At 34.4% G+C, this 18144-nt stretch overlaps 1 protein-coding gene and 1 long non-coding RNA gene across 3 annotated transcripts in view; one reads left to right on the top strand and one right to left on the bottom strand.

Moving 5' to 3' along the window:
• LOC140886569 (uncharacterized) overlaps positions 1–6293 on the top strand; it is a 17555-nt gene extending 11262 nt beyond the window's left edge. Inside the window, exon 2 of the long non-coding RNA XR_012151612.1 lies at positions 6080–6293. This is a non-coding gene — a long non-coding RNA (uncharacterized lncRNA). The remainder of the gene's footprint in view (positions 1–6079) is intronic.
• The window catches only part of LOC140886568 (uncharacterized), a 25520-nt gene extending 7376 nt beyond the window's left edge, over positions 1–18144 (bottom strand). Inside the window, exons 1-2 of one of the 2 annotated variants that reach the window (XM_073293210.1) lie at positions 18012–18144; positions 14036–14225 (exon numbers count right to left, since the gene is read on the bottom strand). The gene's annotated coding sequence lies outside the window, so the exon portion shown is untranslated. Of the gene's footprint in view, positions 1–14035; positions 14504–18011 lie in introns of those variants that run through there. The other variant, XM_073293209.1, reaches the window with a different exon arrangement.

Genomic DNA, 18144 nt, shown 5'->3' with positions numbered 1-18144 from the left:
CTTTTTAAAAAACTCTGCATGCGTATCTCGTTCGAGCGAGCATAGGGTCTCGCTCGAGCGAGCCATCTTCTGCCCGAAGGTGATTTTCCACATCTTGCTCGCTCGAGCGAGCATAGCCTCTCGCTCGAGCGAGCAACATTCTGTCTCGAATGCTTTTTTGGATGTCTTGCTCGAGCGAGAAAATTTTTCTACACCGCGCGACGATTTTGAAAAATTCATATCTTGATTTTGAGCCGTCGGATCGAGCTGAAATTTGGACAGCAGCTTTAAAACATCATGAACTTCATTCGGAATGGTGGAGATTGGATTTGCATCTCTCTAAAATTAAATATGATTTTTTGATCAAGGCTGCTCCGTAATTCACTCTTCAAAAAACCATTTTCCTACAAAATTAACCGGAGTAGTGAAATACACACACATGCACTTAAAACACATAAAAATACATAAAAAAAATATGAATGCACACAAAATAAACATAAAAATATCACGAACTAATGCATACAAAATGCACTTATCAACCACGGTGAGAAGCATCACAGTAAACGGAATAATCTCCCAAACCTAATGGAATAGACAAGATCGGAGCGCTGGTCAATCTCCTCTTCAGTTCAATAAAACTGGCCTCGTATTCCTCGGACCAAACAAACGGTGCATTCTTCTGGGTCAACTGGGTAATCGGCTTAGCAATGGAAGAGAATCCCTCGATAAATCGGCGATAATACTCCGCCAAACCCATGAAGCTTCGGATTTCTGGCACTGATGTCGGTCTCGGCCAATTCATAACAGCCTCGATCTTACTGGGGTCAACAGAAATTCCATCTCCTGATACAATGTGGCCTAGAAAAACAACTCGGTCCAACCAGAACTCGCACTTTGATAGCTTAGCATACTACTGTTTGGCTTGCAAAGTCTGCAATACAATCCTCAAATGCTCTGCATGATCTGAACGGTTCTTCGAATAGATCAAAATATCGTCAATAAAGATAATAACAAACTCATCCAAATACCGCTGAAAGATACGATTCATCAGATCCATAAAAATTGCTGGAGCATTTGTCAAACCAAACGGCATGACTACGAACTCAAAATGCCCATATCTGGTTCTGAAAGCTGTCTTAGGCACATCCTCGTCGCGAACTCTCAGCTGATGATACCCTGATCTCAGATCTATCTTCGAATACACTGAATAACCCTGCAGTTGATCAAAAAGATCGTCGATCCTAGGTAGAGGATACTTGTTCTTGACCGTCTCTTGATTCAACTGGCGATAGTCGATGCAGAGTCGCATAAAACCATCTTTCTTCCTCACAAAGAGCACTGGAGCACCCCAAGGCGATACGCTAGGTTGGATGTATCCCTTGGCAATAAAATCTTCTAACTGCTCCTTCAACTCCTTCAATTCTAACGGAGCCATTCGATAAGGTGATTTCGAAATGGGCTGAGTACCTGGTGCAAGATCGATGTTGAATTCGATCTCTCGAATCGGCGGCAAACCAGGAATCTCGTCTGGAAAAACATCCGGAAACTCGCTAACCACCGATATCTCAGTCAACTCAGGGCTAGACCTCTGCACATCTACTGCATAAATCAGGAATCCTTCTGCTCCTCTCTGAAGCAAACGAGACATGGAAAACGCAAAAATCAAAGGAATCTTGGATCGAGAACCCTTATCAAAAAACTTCCCATCATCTGCCATCTCAGGTCTGAAACGAACCACTTTTTGAAAGCAATCTACTGTCGTCCTATACTTGGTCAGAGCATCAATCCCGACAATACAGTCAAAATCAGATAATCCAAGTACAATGCAGTGAATCTCAATCGAATTCCCCTCGGATTCTTACACACAGTTTCGGACCATTCTCACCGAAATAATTCCTCCACCCAAAGGTGAAGTGATAGAAACGACATCAGATAATGGCTCAGCAAATAAATCATGCATCACGACAAATCTTTCAGAAATAAAACAGTGAGAAGCACCTGTATCAATCAAAACAAATGCAGGATAACCAAAGATCGAATAGTTACCTGCTATCACGTCATTCGAAGCTGCATTGGCCTGATCCTCTGTCAGGGCAAACACCCTCGCCTGCTGTCGAGGAGGTTGGTTCTGATTCTGGTTACCTCCTTGATGAGACTGCTGCTGGGGCTGAAAAGAATGGACTGCAGAAGCTGATCTCTCGGGCTGAGCTGGCGGTCGAGAAGAACTGCCGCTCTGAGCTCTATCAGATCCTCGCTGAGGACAGACTCTAGCAACGTGACCCGGCTGCTGGCAGATATTACAACTACCAAACATGCCTCGACACTGATCACTTGGGTGGCGTCTTCCACACTTGCTACACGATGCTCCTGAAGACCCTGAATTCTGCCCAGAATTGAACTGTCTAGAGCCACCGGAGCTCGATGAACTGCTCCCAGACTTCTTGAATTGCTTCCCCTTCGGTCGATACTGATCTCGTCTGTTTTTGCCACCGCTGCCTCCCTCAACCCTCTGAGACTGATTCGACTGCTGAGAAGGTTGGTACTGATACTGGGATTGCTGAGGCTGAAACTGAACAGGCTGATTCTGAAAAGATCTCTGCTGCTGCTGAGGAGCTATCTGATTTCCTCATTGCATCAAAAGTCCCACTTCGGCTCCCTTTGCCTGATCCATAGCATCTGCAAAGTTTTTGGGTCTCCCGGTATTGACCAAGGTAAAGATCTCAGGATTCAAGCCATTGATGAAATGATCGGCTTTGGCTTCCTCATGATCTGCAATGTGAAGTGCAAACCTCAAGAGACAAACTTACTCATGTACTCCTCGATACTCAGATTCCCTTGCTTCAGATTCGCAAATTCGGCACCCTTTTCCTTTCGATACGAGATCGGAAAGAACCGCTTGTAGAACTCGGTCTTGAACAAACTCCAAGTGATTACGGTGCCTCGATTCTCATTGGCCCTCTTGGTCGTGGTCCACCAATTCTTGGCAATACCCTGAAGCTGGTGAATGACTAACCTGATCCTGCGGTCATCGGTATAGTCGAGAGAATCAAAGAGCTGATCAATATCCTCTAGCCAACTCTCACAGTCAACGGAGTTCTAAGTACCAGTCAAGGTAGGCGGTCGAAAAGATCGAAATCTCTTCAATAGAGTCTCCATCGGGGTCGCAGTTGCATCAAACTGATCCACTCCAGTACTATCCTGATCATTCGGAGGAGTTATAACTGGCGGCGGATTCTCAGTAGAAGGAGGAGTCAAAGGTGGTGGATTCCTTCTCAAAGATCGACGAGGTGCCATCTGATATCAAAGGTTAGGACACAATATCTCAAACTCAATCTCAATCTCAAAACCTCGGTGTCCAAATTCTGCTATGAGTACTCATGAATCTCACGGATATCCAATGACAGATAATAGCACATTTACAGATATATATCACGTAATTCATGCTTTATAAATTAAATCACAAATCATGTAATTTAATTAATTCAAGAATCAATAAAGCATGCTCGCACGTATTTAAAATAATCATTTAAATAAATCAATCACATGCGAGAATTCAATTCATGCGGACTCGATCTACCCCGCTCGCTCTAGTTCAAATCCAAGAATCTTATCGCTCTGATACCACTTAATGTGAGACCCCGTTTCTAATCTTCTAAACTCGAATAATTAATCATAATCGAACACGAATAGCCGTGGAAAAACGAATAAAATTTTTTTTTTTTAAAAGAGCCTCGCGCGCACGCATGCTACGCGAGCAGAGGCTCGCGAAAATGCTCGCGCCCGCGTGAGGAGAGAGCTCGAGCACGCGCGGGAAAAATTTCTCGAGCCACTCCAGGCTCCTCGCGCGCGCGCGAGGTGATGCCTCGCCCGCGCGTAGGCAAAACGGACAGAGAGGGAGAGAAGCCTGGGAAAAATAATTCAAAGGCAACTCCAATCAATCCAAACTCAAGCACAATACAAAACAATATGTAGAACATGCCATAATCTAAGTTCTGCCCAAAATACAATACTAAGTCGAGTTCGATAATAGAGTTCAAATGACTCAACAAAACTAATACAAGTCCAACAAACTCGACCCTACAACGCGGAGTCTCACTTCTATCAATCTCACCCCAAGCTAACCAAGACGACTCGGTCCAGCTCCTGATCCTCCTGTTGCCAAGTACACATACAAACAAAGACAACAGCCGGATAAACCGGTTAGAAATATTATTTCTAAGTAAAAGAGACAGGCATGCAATAACAGATAAACACCTCATATTGAAATGCAATAACAAATCAAAATGAGAATGAATGTGTGCATGACTTCAAAACTCGGGACTATCAAATCAGATAATCGGAATATCAATCGGTATTTGGTTGGGATCCCGGGGCCAAGTCTTCACAACAACTCACCGACACACCCATTCGAGGTGGATGTCGCTCAACTCAACCCCTAGACTTCAGAGCAACTATAAGAAGTATTCTGGCACTTGGAAAAACTCGAAATCCAAAGCCACTTCAATATAGCTCCCTAAATCGTCTAATTTCAAAACGAATCGAGTAATCAGCTGAATATGAATGCAAGTGTAAACGAAATAATCAAACAAGTTCACACAAGCAATTAACATGTAGTATGTGATTTTCGGGGCTCGAGAATCAATCGAACTCGAGTATTCTACCCCATTCATATTCGATGTCATCTTTTACCTTTCAAGTCTGTCGAGGATTCAAATCTGAAAATAACAACGAACTCAAATAAATAATCAATCGAATCACCACAAATCGAAACAAGGAAAACTCAATCAATATACCGTCTTCGATTCTCAATTCGATCCAAACCCGAAACTTCAATCAAAAAATAAAAATGAAGATTATACGGATTCGATGTCAATCCAACAACTCAAACAAATCCGGAATTGAACCAAACAAACAACCGATAAACCAAAACTCGATTTCGACGGCATAACGGCTATAATCGTTCAAACCAAAAATCATCAACATTATCAAACCATTCTATACCATCCATATCAACTTCTCAACCAACAAAACACAACAAACCTCAACAAAATCCATCAACTCATTTTCGAATATAGGCCTCAAAAATCATATAAAATCCAAACTTCATTTTTTTTCCGAACCGAATACACGGTCTAAGCTAACTCAATAACAACATACTCGAAGATTATCAAATTCTGACAACCCAACAAAAATCAAAATTCGAAGACCGTAGCAAAACTTACGTCAGAACGAAGCCCTCGTTGCAGTGATCGTGAAACTCAACTCGGAATCAAAATCTGACGGTCGGATCGTGCGAATCATGGGAAGGAAAAGCTTGAAAGCCGTCCATGGCTTCTCGCTACAGTACGTACGAAATGGAGGAGGAAGGGAAGAGTGAAGTGATGTGATGGAGTGATGGGGAAGGCTACTTGCATGATATAATATATAAAATCCACATTTTTCATTTCGTTCCCTGAAACTTCCAATTTAATTCGATTCAATCCCGGCTCAATAAATCTTTAAAATAAAATAATAATCAATTCCAATAATCACGAAAAATAATTAATTTCAGGGCCTTACATAAAGCATGTGTTTGTGTGGGGCTGGGAGATGTTTTGGCCTCCCTTACAAAATCATTATGGGTTTTCTTACCTTAGCATGTGTTCATGTGGGGTTGAGAGATATCTTGGTCTCTCTTACCAAATACAGGGCAAGATTGGGTTGGGTGACATCCTGACCTCCTTGCGGCATAGTGCACTGCAACCATGATCATGATCGAAATCACAGAGTCACAATCAAGGATCTAAGTTCACAGTTCACAGTTACAGTTCACAGTTAAAGTTCACAGTTTATATGTCACAGTTCAGCTTATCAGTTTGCAACTTATATTATCAGATTACATTTCAGTTTATCAGTCCTCAGTTCAGTCCTCTCAGTCCTCATGTTCAGTCTTGCATGCGATGGTTTCAAGTTACTCTCTTTATTAGAGGTTCAGTTAAGAAAAGAAAATGTATTTTCAGTATAAGCTATTTTTAATGGCGTGTGCATGTATATCTATTACTCGTTACTTCACCCCATATTCTTGCTGGGCCCCTAGGCTCACTACATCTACTTGGTGCAGGTATATTTTATCATTGAGATTGAGGGACAGGACTAACGAGTGGACTGCGATGCGGGCACGACACATCCCTCTGACCATGCCAGTCTTCCGCAAAAGTTTATTTTAGCACTTTAAAGTCTTTTATCTTGTTAATTTAGTAAATGTGATTGTAAAGATAATATTATTTGGAATTGTTTGTGGGAACGTATGTATCAAATCGTTAAACTTTTGGATGTTTGTTGTGTCAATCTCTTTCTCAGGTTTTCGTTTATTTTTTTTCTCGGTCTAGATTATTTAGTGTTGTTGGTGGGGTTTGTTTTTTTTTTTTTTTTTTTGTCTTTGTCAGGTGGGTTGTTATATAAATAGATAGGTCATGCCGAAATTTTTATAAATTTTTTTGAAAACCCGTATTTTATTCAATAATTAATTGTAAGTAATTTTGATTTCGTTTCAGTTGGTATCAGAGCATGGTTCTGGTATGGGTTGTGGCTACTGCCGGTTGCAAAAAACTCGAATAATCTCGCCTCAAAGTCTTTAAGTTTTAAAGATTTTATATGTTAGTCATACTTGAATTGATATGTTAAATGTTTTGATGTCATCTTCTTTTTAAAAATATTTTCAAAACGAGATGTTTAATTTATTTAAGTCTGTAGCTCAGTGTTTATTTTTGTTTAAAACTTATTTTATAGTTTAAAGTGCACTATTTGACTTTTTATTTTTATAGCATGCGATTTCAAGTTAAACGAAGTTGGTGTACCAATATTCCTTTCAGTTTTAGAAAATACGTGGTTGTTGTTTGATTTATTAGGTAGTGTTATCAATTTTGATGAGATTGTAGGAGTTTGTGGGAAACATTAAACTTGCGTATTAGGAAATATCAATTGTGTGCTATTATTGTAAGTTGTTTTCTTATATGAGATTTTAATCGGATGCAACTAAGTGCATAGTTTTCTTAGAAGTTGATAGGTGTATGTTTTGTCAGTTAAGTTAGTGAATCAAAACTTGTGCAAGGAATTGGGTTACGTACTTTGTTTTATATTATGAATAGCCTAAGTTTTACTCTTATTAAGGGGTCAAATATGATTTTTGGATAATAGGGAATTTGTTACTATGAGCCTTTCAATTATGTGAACTATTATTCCGATCGTTATTTCCTTTTCTTCTTTTGTGCTCAAATCCGTTGCAACATATACTTTTGAGTATCCAAAATTTATTTGCACATCCATTGTTCATTCATGAATTCGTATGACATCAGTCAATGTTGTATTCAGCTACTTTGGCATTGGTTGAACTTCTTAATAAAATCTTGTTCATGTTTTACACTTCTTGAAATTTTTTTCGGTTCTAGAGCCACATGTTGATGTGAGTAAGATTCACTTTGCATTTCTTTTTGGTGATCAACTTATATTGTGGTTGACATCTGAATATGCCTTAGGACCGTTGGTTCCCCTGATTATTAACTTTTGTGATTTTTTCTCGACTGAAGTCACACTAGCTGTCTTAATTGTGCTTTGATTGTTTGAGCATGATTTCATTACCCATGGATGAATGATCACGAGATTTGTATCTTGTTTGCTTCATTATTCATGGAGCCTCAATTATTATTCATTCACCCCTAGAATTGAATTATGAGTGAGTTGTTTTCACTTACCTAGATTTTTGTTTTCAACTCATTTTTTTGTAATGCTTGCACTATGTCATTTCGTATTGAGCAGCATTACTTGTATGTTTGTTTTTTTTTCATGATCCACCATGACAGGGAATTGGGTGGATTATAGTTTCAACTATCATTTCGATTTCTTGTGTAGAAATCTTACTTGTAACTGCATAGTGAGTGTTTAGACCATTGGGAATTAATGTTAGTGCTAGATAAAATCCTAAGTTATCGTTGTGTTTTGAGGAATGACGACTATCAATTATATCTGGTTCTAGTGAGTAGAATGCTAGGTAGTAAATTAATTGAATAAGTTGTTCCAATTTTAAATAGGGTCGTTAAGAGTAAACAGATGATTTTGGTAAGCTGAATGGCTGGTCAGTCGCGAGGTAGTGAAATAGAGCTGTCCATAGAATACTTTTGAGTACTTTACATTTGCATTCTAATATTTTGTGGTTGTCGACCGATAAGACTAACGCATCCATTATGGGTACAGAATGATGAATAGAATATTCAAGTAGTTTTCTGGATAAGTTGTATATTTAACCATTAGAGAAATACTAAGGTACTAGAGGAACACTGAGGAAGCATATACGATCGGGTTACAGCTCTTCGAGATGTCCAATTGTATACTAAGTTCTTGAAATATGAATTCAGGTTGTACATATAATATTTTGAGAATTTTTGGATTTTCAGACTTGCTGTCAAGTTGAACTAGGGATTTAAGATATGTCTTCAGACGATATGTAGGAATTGTTTGGTACTTAGAGACCATCTAATCCAATAAGTGGATAATAGCTCGTAGTATATTTTGACTTGAAGTGTAATTATGGATTTCTTAGTCGTTGCGTCTGGGATTGGGAATAGTCCAGGATCATTAAGCATAGCACTACTAATACGTGGCATGGACCTTTAGAATTTTAAAATGGTTATTAAGTTGTTCTTGAAGGTATCATTGTTCCATGATATTAACGATTAAGGAATATAAGGAAATTAACTCATTCTGTCGATCCTTATACGATTTTTGAGGAGATTGATAATTTTTTTATCATTTGGTAATGCCGTAGAGAATTGTTGTGGGAGTATGTGTCAGACTCATCTCACATCTTGAGGTCTAATGAGGTAGGAATGTATAGTCCCTTTGCTATCCTATTTAGGAAATTTTAGTGATTGTTGCTAAGTATTTTGTGAATTTGTGAATTTCTTAAGAGCTCGAGTTGTATACTATATGAGTTAAGTTTAATTGATAAATAGACATCAAGCCTAGCTTCGATGTTAAAAAGTTTTTAAGTTGTGGTCAAGGTCGACATAAATTATTTATTGGTTATATGGACTTTATTTCTTGGAATTCCGACGTAGGATAAGGTTAGCAAAATATAGGTTGTGCAATAACATAAAGGTCTAATAACTTGTAGGTTGTAGAACTTACCAATGCGGTAGGATGATGTTTTTAAATTGATAAATTTAGACTGAAGGTAAATTGAGGATAAGACCACTTGGAAAGATGTAAGAATTGTAAATTTTATATTGCAATAAGAGTTAGTCAGTTCCTTGACGATATAGATAACAGTAAGCATCAGAATGCGCAGCGAAAGCTGACCTGGACCAACTAATGTGGGGGCAGAGTTAGAGAAATTTAGTGTTGATCTGGTCTAAGGTATTCGAAGCCAGTTAGCAAGTTTTGAATTTCGAGAAAGAAATTCCATTTAAGGGGGGAAGGAATTGTGACGCCTAAAATCCAACCTACTAAATCACATGCATTAAATTTAATAAATATTAGGATTATTATTTTTAAGTTTATTGATTTAAATTCTTTATGTGAATTATGTGTTAATAAAATATTTTATTATTTATTCAAAATGATTTTTTTTTATTGTGCAACTTAATTGTTTTAATATATTAAAAGTTTAAGCTTGCATATTTAAATGATTTTAATTGTTTAGTTTATTCTTTTAAAAATTTTTAACAGTTTAGTTTATTTTTTAAAATATTTTCGAGTGTCCAACTTATGTATTTTAAATAGCCTAAGTTTAGCGATTATTTATTTTAAATTATTTTAAATGTCTAGCTTATTTGTTTAAATCCTTTTAATTGTCCAAATCATTTTAAAGGTTTTATTTCCGCTTGTGTATTTATTTAAATTGCTTTTAAACGTTTTTTTAGTTTTTTTAAAATTATTTTAATCATTCTGCTTGTTATTTAAACATTTTACTCGTTGCCGTGACATCATGATATTTAAAGTGTTTAATTCTTGAATTTTCAAACTTGAGTATTTGCGGGAATTTGAACCTAACACTTTCACTCGCACCATATAAAATACTGCATTTTATATATTTCATACCTATACACTTACGAATATGTGGACCGACCCAATAGGGATTTGCACTTACCCAATTTCATCGGTCATTAAAGATTATACTCAGGCCCAATCTTGGCCCATATGTATTTCCCCTCCTCCAAGAATCAGACAAGGCCTCTCGTTTTTCTTCCTCCCCATTCCCTCTCGCGATCGGATCCTCATACTTCCCCTTTCATTCCCAGCCTTCGGCTACCGCAGCTTCTTCTTCCGGCGAGGTTCTCCCTCCAGGCGTGCGGCTCAAAGTCCCAGCATTCCCTTCCTCAGCTCGGCTTCCAGCTATCGAGCTTCTCATTTCTGATTTTTGCCGTTTAAGGCAAGATTATGGGTTTCTTTGGCCACCAAGTGGATTATTATGTCGGGTGCTTGTTTTCATGCTTGCATTTTGAGTTTACTGGATTATAGGATGCTTGTTTGATTTTTTTCTGTTTTTCTTCATGGTCTGTTCGAGTCCTCTATTTAATTTTTGTTGGCCTGTCAATACTGCAGATTTCTATTTGGAGGAATATACATGCTTATGTTCAAATCATGTTGCTTTTGTTGTATGGATTTGTGAGTCTCGGTCATTTTTTTTATTGGCCTCAACATCGAATTCTTCATTGTGTTGGGTTGTGATTGGATCGAGTATGTGTGTCACTTGGATGGTGAAATAGGGGCTGCCATGGGTGAGAACGTAGCTCACATGGTAGTACTTAGGATGTGTGAAATGGCTAGCAAAGTTGGAGGTAAGGGCTGTCGGTTTGGTATTGTAGAGGATCGGGTTCCAGGGGCAGAGGCAGGGGCTAACTCGAGCTGGGGTATTTGCTCAGAAACAGGGGACTGTTGCTCGGGATGGGTTGTTGGCTTGTGAATGGAGTCGGTCTTAAGGGTTGTGCGGGACTATGAAGTGGTCTAGGTCTTATGTTAAGGCTTGGGGACATGGGTGTTCCATGGTTAAGCTTTAGAGGGAGATGAGCTTTCGAGTAGAATTTGCCAAGTATTGGGGGCTGTCTGGTTATGGTGATGTAAAACAATGTTATACTCATGTTTTGGTTAAGGGCACGGGTTTGGAAATAGCCTAGTATGTTAGGGAAACGTTGTTTCAAGTGGGAAACAATTCGGTTAAGTTTTGGTTGAGTTCTAGGCTATTGATTGTTAAGGTGATGATTTAGATGTTAAGTGTTGCTGCCCGAAAACTTTATTGGCAGAAATTATTGGATAAGATTTGTATCTCGAGGATGACTTCCGAGGTGAGTATAGAGTGCATGGGAACCGTGTTATCAAGCGGAAGTTGTTTTGATTTAGAAATGAGTATGTTATAACCATTGCAAGTGGATTTCCAAGGTTACGTTCTAAGTGCCAAAAGTAAAGTTTAGATTCTTAGCTATGGTTTGCCACCTAAATAACCATCTTTGTCAACCATCTTGCATCATTTATTTCATAAATCGAGTAATCGAGTAAATATTTTCAAAGAAAGTCATTTTCATAATTTTCATGCTGAATCTGTGAATCAAGGCAAGAAAGAAGGAAATAAAATATTTTATGAATGAAGTGAGATGATTGTGACTACAGTAAAGCATGTGTTTGTGTAGGGTTGGGAGACGTTTTGGCCTCCCTTACCAAATCATTATGGGTTCCTTTACCTTAGCATGTGTTCATGTGGAGCTGAAAGATATCTTGGCCTCTCTTACCAAATACAGGGCAAGATTGGGTTGGATGACATCCTGACATCCTTGCGGCATAGTGCACTGCAGCCATGATCATGATCGAAATCACAGAGTCACAATCAAGGATCTAAGTTCACATTTCACAGTTACAGTTCACAGTTACAGTTCACGGTTTATATGTTCACAGTTCAGCTTATCAGTTTAAAACTTATATTATCATATTACATTTCAGTTTATCAGTCCTCAGTTCAGTCCTCTCAGTCCTCATGTTCAGTCTTGCATGCGATGGTTTCAATTTACTCTCTTTATTGGAGGTTCAGTTAAGAAAAGAAAATGTATTTTCAGTATAAGCTATTTTTAATGGCATGTGCATGTATATCTCTTACTCGTTACTTCATCATATATTCTTGTTGGGCCCCTAGGCTCACTACATCTACTTTGTGCAGGTATATTTTATCATTGACATTGAGGGGCAGGACTAACGAGTGGACCGCGATGCGGGCACGGTACATCCCTCTGACCATGTCAGTCTTCCGCAAAATTTTATTTTAGCACTTTAAAGTTTTTTATCTTGTTAATTTAGTAAATGTGATTGTAAAGATAATATTCTTTGGAACTGTTTGTGGGCACGTATGTATCAAATCGTTAAACTTTTGGATGTTTGGTGTGTCATTCTCTTTCTCAGGTTTTCATTTATTTTATTTTCTCGGCCTAGATTAATTTAGTGTTGTTAGTGCTCAAATATCTTGTATTTGTACCATATTTTCAATGTTTTGTACTTAATTTTATCCGAAAAAAATAATGTGGCCCCAGGGAGTGCAAACAAATTTTTTCTGACAAGGGACTGATTCTTAATTTGCTTTTGGATTTAGGAACTGAACACCAATTCACCCTGGGTAATTTATAATTCAGTCCCTAGATCTAAACATAAATTGATAATCAGTCCCTGTTAGAAAAAAACTTTTTTTAAACTCTCTGGGCCCACATGTTTTGTTTCGGATGAAATTTGGTACAAAACATGAAAAATATGGTACAAATACATGATATTTGAGTATAAAATGTGTTAGATCTAGTATAAATATATGATTTTCGAGTACTAAAAAATATTGATATTAATAACACATTTATCTTATTTGGATGAAAATCGGTACAAAACATTGAAAATATGGTACGCATATGTGATTTTTGAGTATCCAATGTGTTAGATCTGGTACAGATATATGATTTTTGAGTACTCAAACACATGTTGCAAGTTCACATTAATAAAGATGTTTAGATTTTATACTCAAAATTGTATTTTTTGTACTCGATCTTGAACAATTAGTGCTCAAATATCTTGTATTTGTACATATTTTCAATGTTTTGTACTTAATTTTATCCGAAAAAAATAATGTGGCCCCAGGGAGTGCAAACAAATTTTTTCTGACAATGGACTGATTCTTAATTTGCTTTTGGATTTAGGGACTGAACACCAATTCACCCGGGTAATTTATAATTCAGTCCCTAGATCTAAACTTAAATTGATAATCAGTCTCTGTTAGAAAAAAACTTTGTTTAAACTCCCTGGGCCCACATGTTTTGTTTCGGATGAAATTTGGTACAAAACATGAAAAATATGGTACAAATACATGATATTTGAGTATCAAATGTGTTAGATCTAGTATAAATATATGATTTTCGAGTACTAAAAAATATTGATATTAATAACACATTTATCTTATTTGGATAAAAATCGGTACAAAACATTGAAAATATGGTACGCATATGTGATTTTTGAGTACCCAATGTGTTAGATCTGGTACAGATATATGATTTTTGAGTACTCAAACACATGTTGCAAGTTCACTTTAATAAAGATGTTTAGATTTTATACTCAAAATTGTATTTTTTGTACTCGATCTTGAACAATTAGTGCTCAAATATCTTGTATTTGTACCATATTTTCAATGTTTTGTATTTAATTTTATCCGAAAAAAATAATGTGGCCCGAGGGAGTGCAAACAAATTTTTTCTAACAAGCGACTGATTCTTAATTTGCTTTTGGATTTAGGGACTGAACACCAATTCACCCTTGTTTTATTCCCCGCCTTGGGTCAACCCACCAACGTCCTCACACAGGCGAAAGAACCCGGAAATTAAACCACCGTTTTTGCATTAAAAGTTTGATGGATAAAAAACAATTAAAAGTTTGATAAGTAATTAAGACAATTACGACTCCAAGTGAAGTAAAACTTGCAACATATTACATGACAACTTAAGATGTGAATTGTATAACAAAATCACAGAAAACACACATATATATTTATAGTCTAAAAGAAAACCTGCTGATCAATTGGTTGAGCTTAACACGTGGTTATCTCTTCATGCTCTGTTTCTCATGAAAACAGAGGGATTTCCTTTGAAGAAGCAAACACAGCACTGGACAGCATATTTCAGCAAGCAAAAGATGTGTGAAAAGATCCGTCGCTTCACCGCGCCACGGACTGGGACTGGAGTAGTCACAAATGCCCTCTGTGACTTGAAAATCTTCTTAGAATCGGAATCGAATTCGGCCATTGTGAAAGAGGAATTGCAGGGTTTTGGAGTTTGATGTGTTCACTCTTTTAGTCTTTTATTATTATTATTATTATTATTATAGGGATTGTGGAGAAGTGTGATGATCGAAAATCTATGTTTCCGAGGGCCCTATGTTCTGTACGTTTACGAACCAATTTGTCGGGATCGGAGAAAACGAACAAAGGTTTTAATTCTGTTGTTAACTTCAACAAATTGACAAGTAGAAAACAAACATTTCCCAATATTACAACTACATACAGATAAACTAGAAACTTTGTCACGCCCTCAAATTTAACATTTCCAGAACAAGTATCAGAAGTGCAACGAGGTTTTCAACAGTCCTTTTATTCCATAATAGCCATAAAATATTGATCTTAAAACTAGCATTTTGTTTTTGTTTTTACTAATATAATCATATTAACTAAATTTTCTGAAAACGAGAAATCATTTTTTTGACATATAAATAACAACTTTGCATGCTTATAAATTTTGTTTTTCTAATCTGTGATAAAATAAAAAATAAAAAAAAATAATCATATGTTTTTTCTTGTACCTTTCATTTTCTACATATTATGTATTAATGAAATCAATCATCATCTTCTTTGTTAATCCACCATTAATTTAAATGTATTATCTAATTTTTTTAATCATGTTTTCAATGTTCAATTACCCACATGCAACTTTCATTTTCTACATATTATGTGTTAATGAAATCAATCATCTTCTTTTTTGTTAATTCACCATTAATTTAAATGTATTATATAATTTTTTTACTCATGTTTTCAATGGTCAAATACTCACATGCAACACACGTGCACATTCCTAAAAGTTTGTAATATAATCGAACTTTTATAAAAGGAATAATACTCAATATAGTCTTGTAAGTTTTTTTGTTTTGTGATTTGGTCATGAGAGTATTCAATTTTTGATTTTGGCCTTGTAAGTTAAGTTATGTTTTGGTATTTAGTCATTTTTCATTTAAACAATATTTTTATAATCAGGTCAGTGATCGAACCGGTCTAATTTAAAAAACGATCAAATCAGTCAAAAATTTTTTTTACCGCACAGTCGGACCAAAAAACCGTTTATATAATTTAATATAATTAATAATATATTTTAAATTATAAAAACCTAAAAAATTTATATAAATAGAAAAAAATGTATTTATCGTCGTTTGAAAAATAAATAACTATATAAATATATTCAAAATATTAGTTATAATTATATATATTTTATAAAATAAATAAATAAATTAAAAAACTCTAATATTAATAAAATAATATTTTTAACGAAGAAAAAATTTCAAATAACCATGTATATATAATAATATATTAAATTAAGGATTTTAAAAAAAAAACTATTTAAAAAAAAAATCAAAAAATCAATTTTTTGGTTCTTAGTCGGTTCTTGACCGATTCTGGTCGGTTGAACCGTCAAACGGTTTTTTGGAATGTTTTAGACCAGACCGGTGACCGATTCCTGGTCGAATCGGTTGAACCGATCGGTCCAATCTGATTTTGAAAACATGACATTCAAGTATTGACGCCACAACAGATTCATCATTATTTTTCTATGCCGTGAAAAATTTTTAGTTCGTATGTCATCATTTTCTGATTTCACGTCGATAATCCATAAAGAAAAGACTAAAAACCAAAATATAACTTAACTTATAGGACCAATATCCAAAATTAAATAATTAAATGACCAAAACACAAAATGAGTAAATATACAGAAACATTTTGACTATATTCTCTTTATAAAATAACTAGCATAATCGCACACACACGTTGTGTGTGTATAAAATCATATAATATATTTAATATTACATTTAATGTATAAATATTTTTTTTTCGATAATATTTAAATTTATTTTTTTATTTATAAAATAATATAAAAAATAAATTTAAAATTTATTTATCAATTTATCTTATCTATAGTGTTTAGTTGAGAAAAATATAAAAATTTAAAATATCAAAATTTTAGAAAAAAACTAATAAAAATTAAAATTTAATATTTATAACACATAAGATCAATCTCGGTAAATGAAAATATGGCGTCTACGGGGAAATTCTTTATATAATAATAATAATAATAATAATAATAATAATAATTTAGAGAAGTTTTAATTAATCGATGAATTAATAAATTATTATTTTAAAGAATATATTTTGTTACTCCTAGAATTGGTAGATAGACATTTGTTTATTTTCTTTCAATTTATTAATTACATGTTTGAAAAGTGACGAGTATGGTTAATAGTATTTTTAAAAAAATGAAAGTTAGTAATGTTTTAGATGTTTGGAATTTTACAATAATGTAGAACTTCTATAAATTAATAATATTTTGATCAATGATATTCAATTTTAGAAAGATATCAATTAACCGATAAATTAATAAATCATTATTTTAAAAATTATTTTTTGATTGAATGAACGTGATTTTGGTTATATATGTTTATTTTCATAGATTTTTATAAGAGTTTTTTTAAAAAAATTATAATCTTATTAATTTATTAAAACTATTAATTTAAATTATCAATCCAAGTCGAGATTGAAAAAAATTATCTTTTATAAAAATTATTAATTTATCAAAAATTAAATTTATGAAAGTTTATTTGATCGTTTTATTTCATTCTAAATTTTATAATAGGAAAAACATATTTGCATATAAAACCTTAAAAATACTTTTTATAATTATTAATTATGAAAATAATAATTTTTTCAATCTCGATTTAGAAGACTCTTATATAAATCTATGAAAATTAATAAAAACAAATTTCTTATATAATTAATCTCTATATTCATTTTGAATCAACAATACTCTATAAATAATAATTTATTAATTTATCAATTAATTAATGTATTTTTAAATTAGTAAAATATCATCGCCGTTATATTATTAATTTATAAAAGTTCAACTGTATTATAAAAATTTTAAACAACTAAATTTTTTTTAATCATAATAATCTTTTTTTAACATGCAAAAACAATTAAATCTGTAAATATAAAACTAAAAAATACTAATGAAAATAATTAATATTATTTATATATATATATATATATATATATATATATATATATATATATATATATATATATATATACTCCTCGAAAATAACAAATGAAAAGTCGGGGTTTTAAACCCTAACTCTTCAAGGAAGTGGGATTTCAAACCCCACGTTATTATATTTTTTAAAAGTTTTAAAATTTTTTATATTTGTTTAAGTTTTTTTAAAATTTATTATATTTATTTAAAAAACCCTAATTCTAATCCCCCGTCATAAATTCCAAGTGTTGGGAACCGAAAAGGAATTTTGATCTGCTTCTCAATAATAGGACCCCACTAATTTTTAATTTTTTTGGATAAAAATTATTAACATTTTTTTTTGGAACAACAACTCCAAATACATTAACTACCACCCAAAAGATTTGTTTATAAACAAAGGGCTAAAATCCTTATCCACTACAGAAACTTCATTACTGTGTTTGGTTTGGGGGATAGTGGGTGATAAAGTTAAAAGTTTGGGTTTAACTCATGTTTGGTTGGATTTTGAATAAATCTATTTACTCTTTCCTAGAAAGGACAAACTGGTACTAAATGTGTATAATTAAACCCATAAAAAACCAATGACTAATAATCCACATTATAATAAGGCTCCATATCGAAAAAATATTTATTTGGACAAATCAAATTTGCAATTTCATCGTCTAATTGAAAAAAAAACAAGTCATTGTTTCTTACCTAAATAAGCCTCGACTTAAGGTTTATCCGCTTGAGTAGAGTTGAAATCGGAGAATAGATCGATTCCAATTTCACGCTAAGTCGATAACCTTTCTGCAACCAACGGATCTTCATCTGCAGCCATGGCCTCTCT

Source organism: Henckelia pumila, chromosome 3 (assembly GCF_033568475.1).
Source record: "Henckelia pumila isolate YLH828 chromosome 3, ASM3356847v2, whole genome shotgun sequence".
Lineage (NCBI taxonomy): Eukaryota > Viridiplantae > Streptophyta > Magnoliopsida > Lamiales > Gesneriaceae > Henckelia > Henckelia pumila.
Note: the sequence above shows the minus strand (reverse complement) of the source record. Positions and strands in the feature narration are given on the sequence as shown.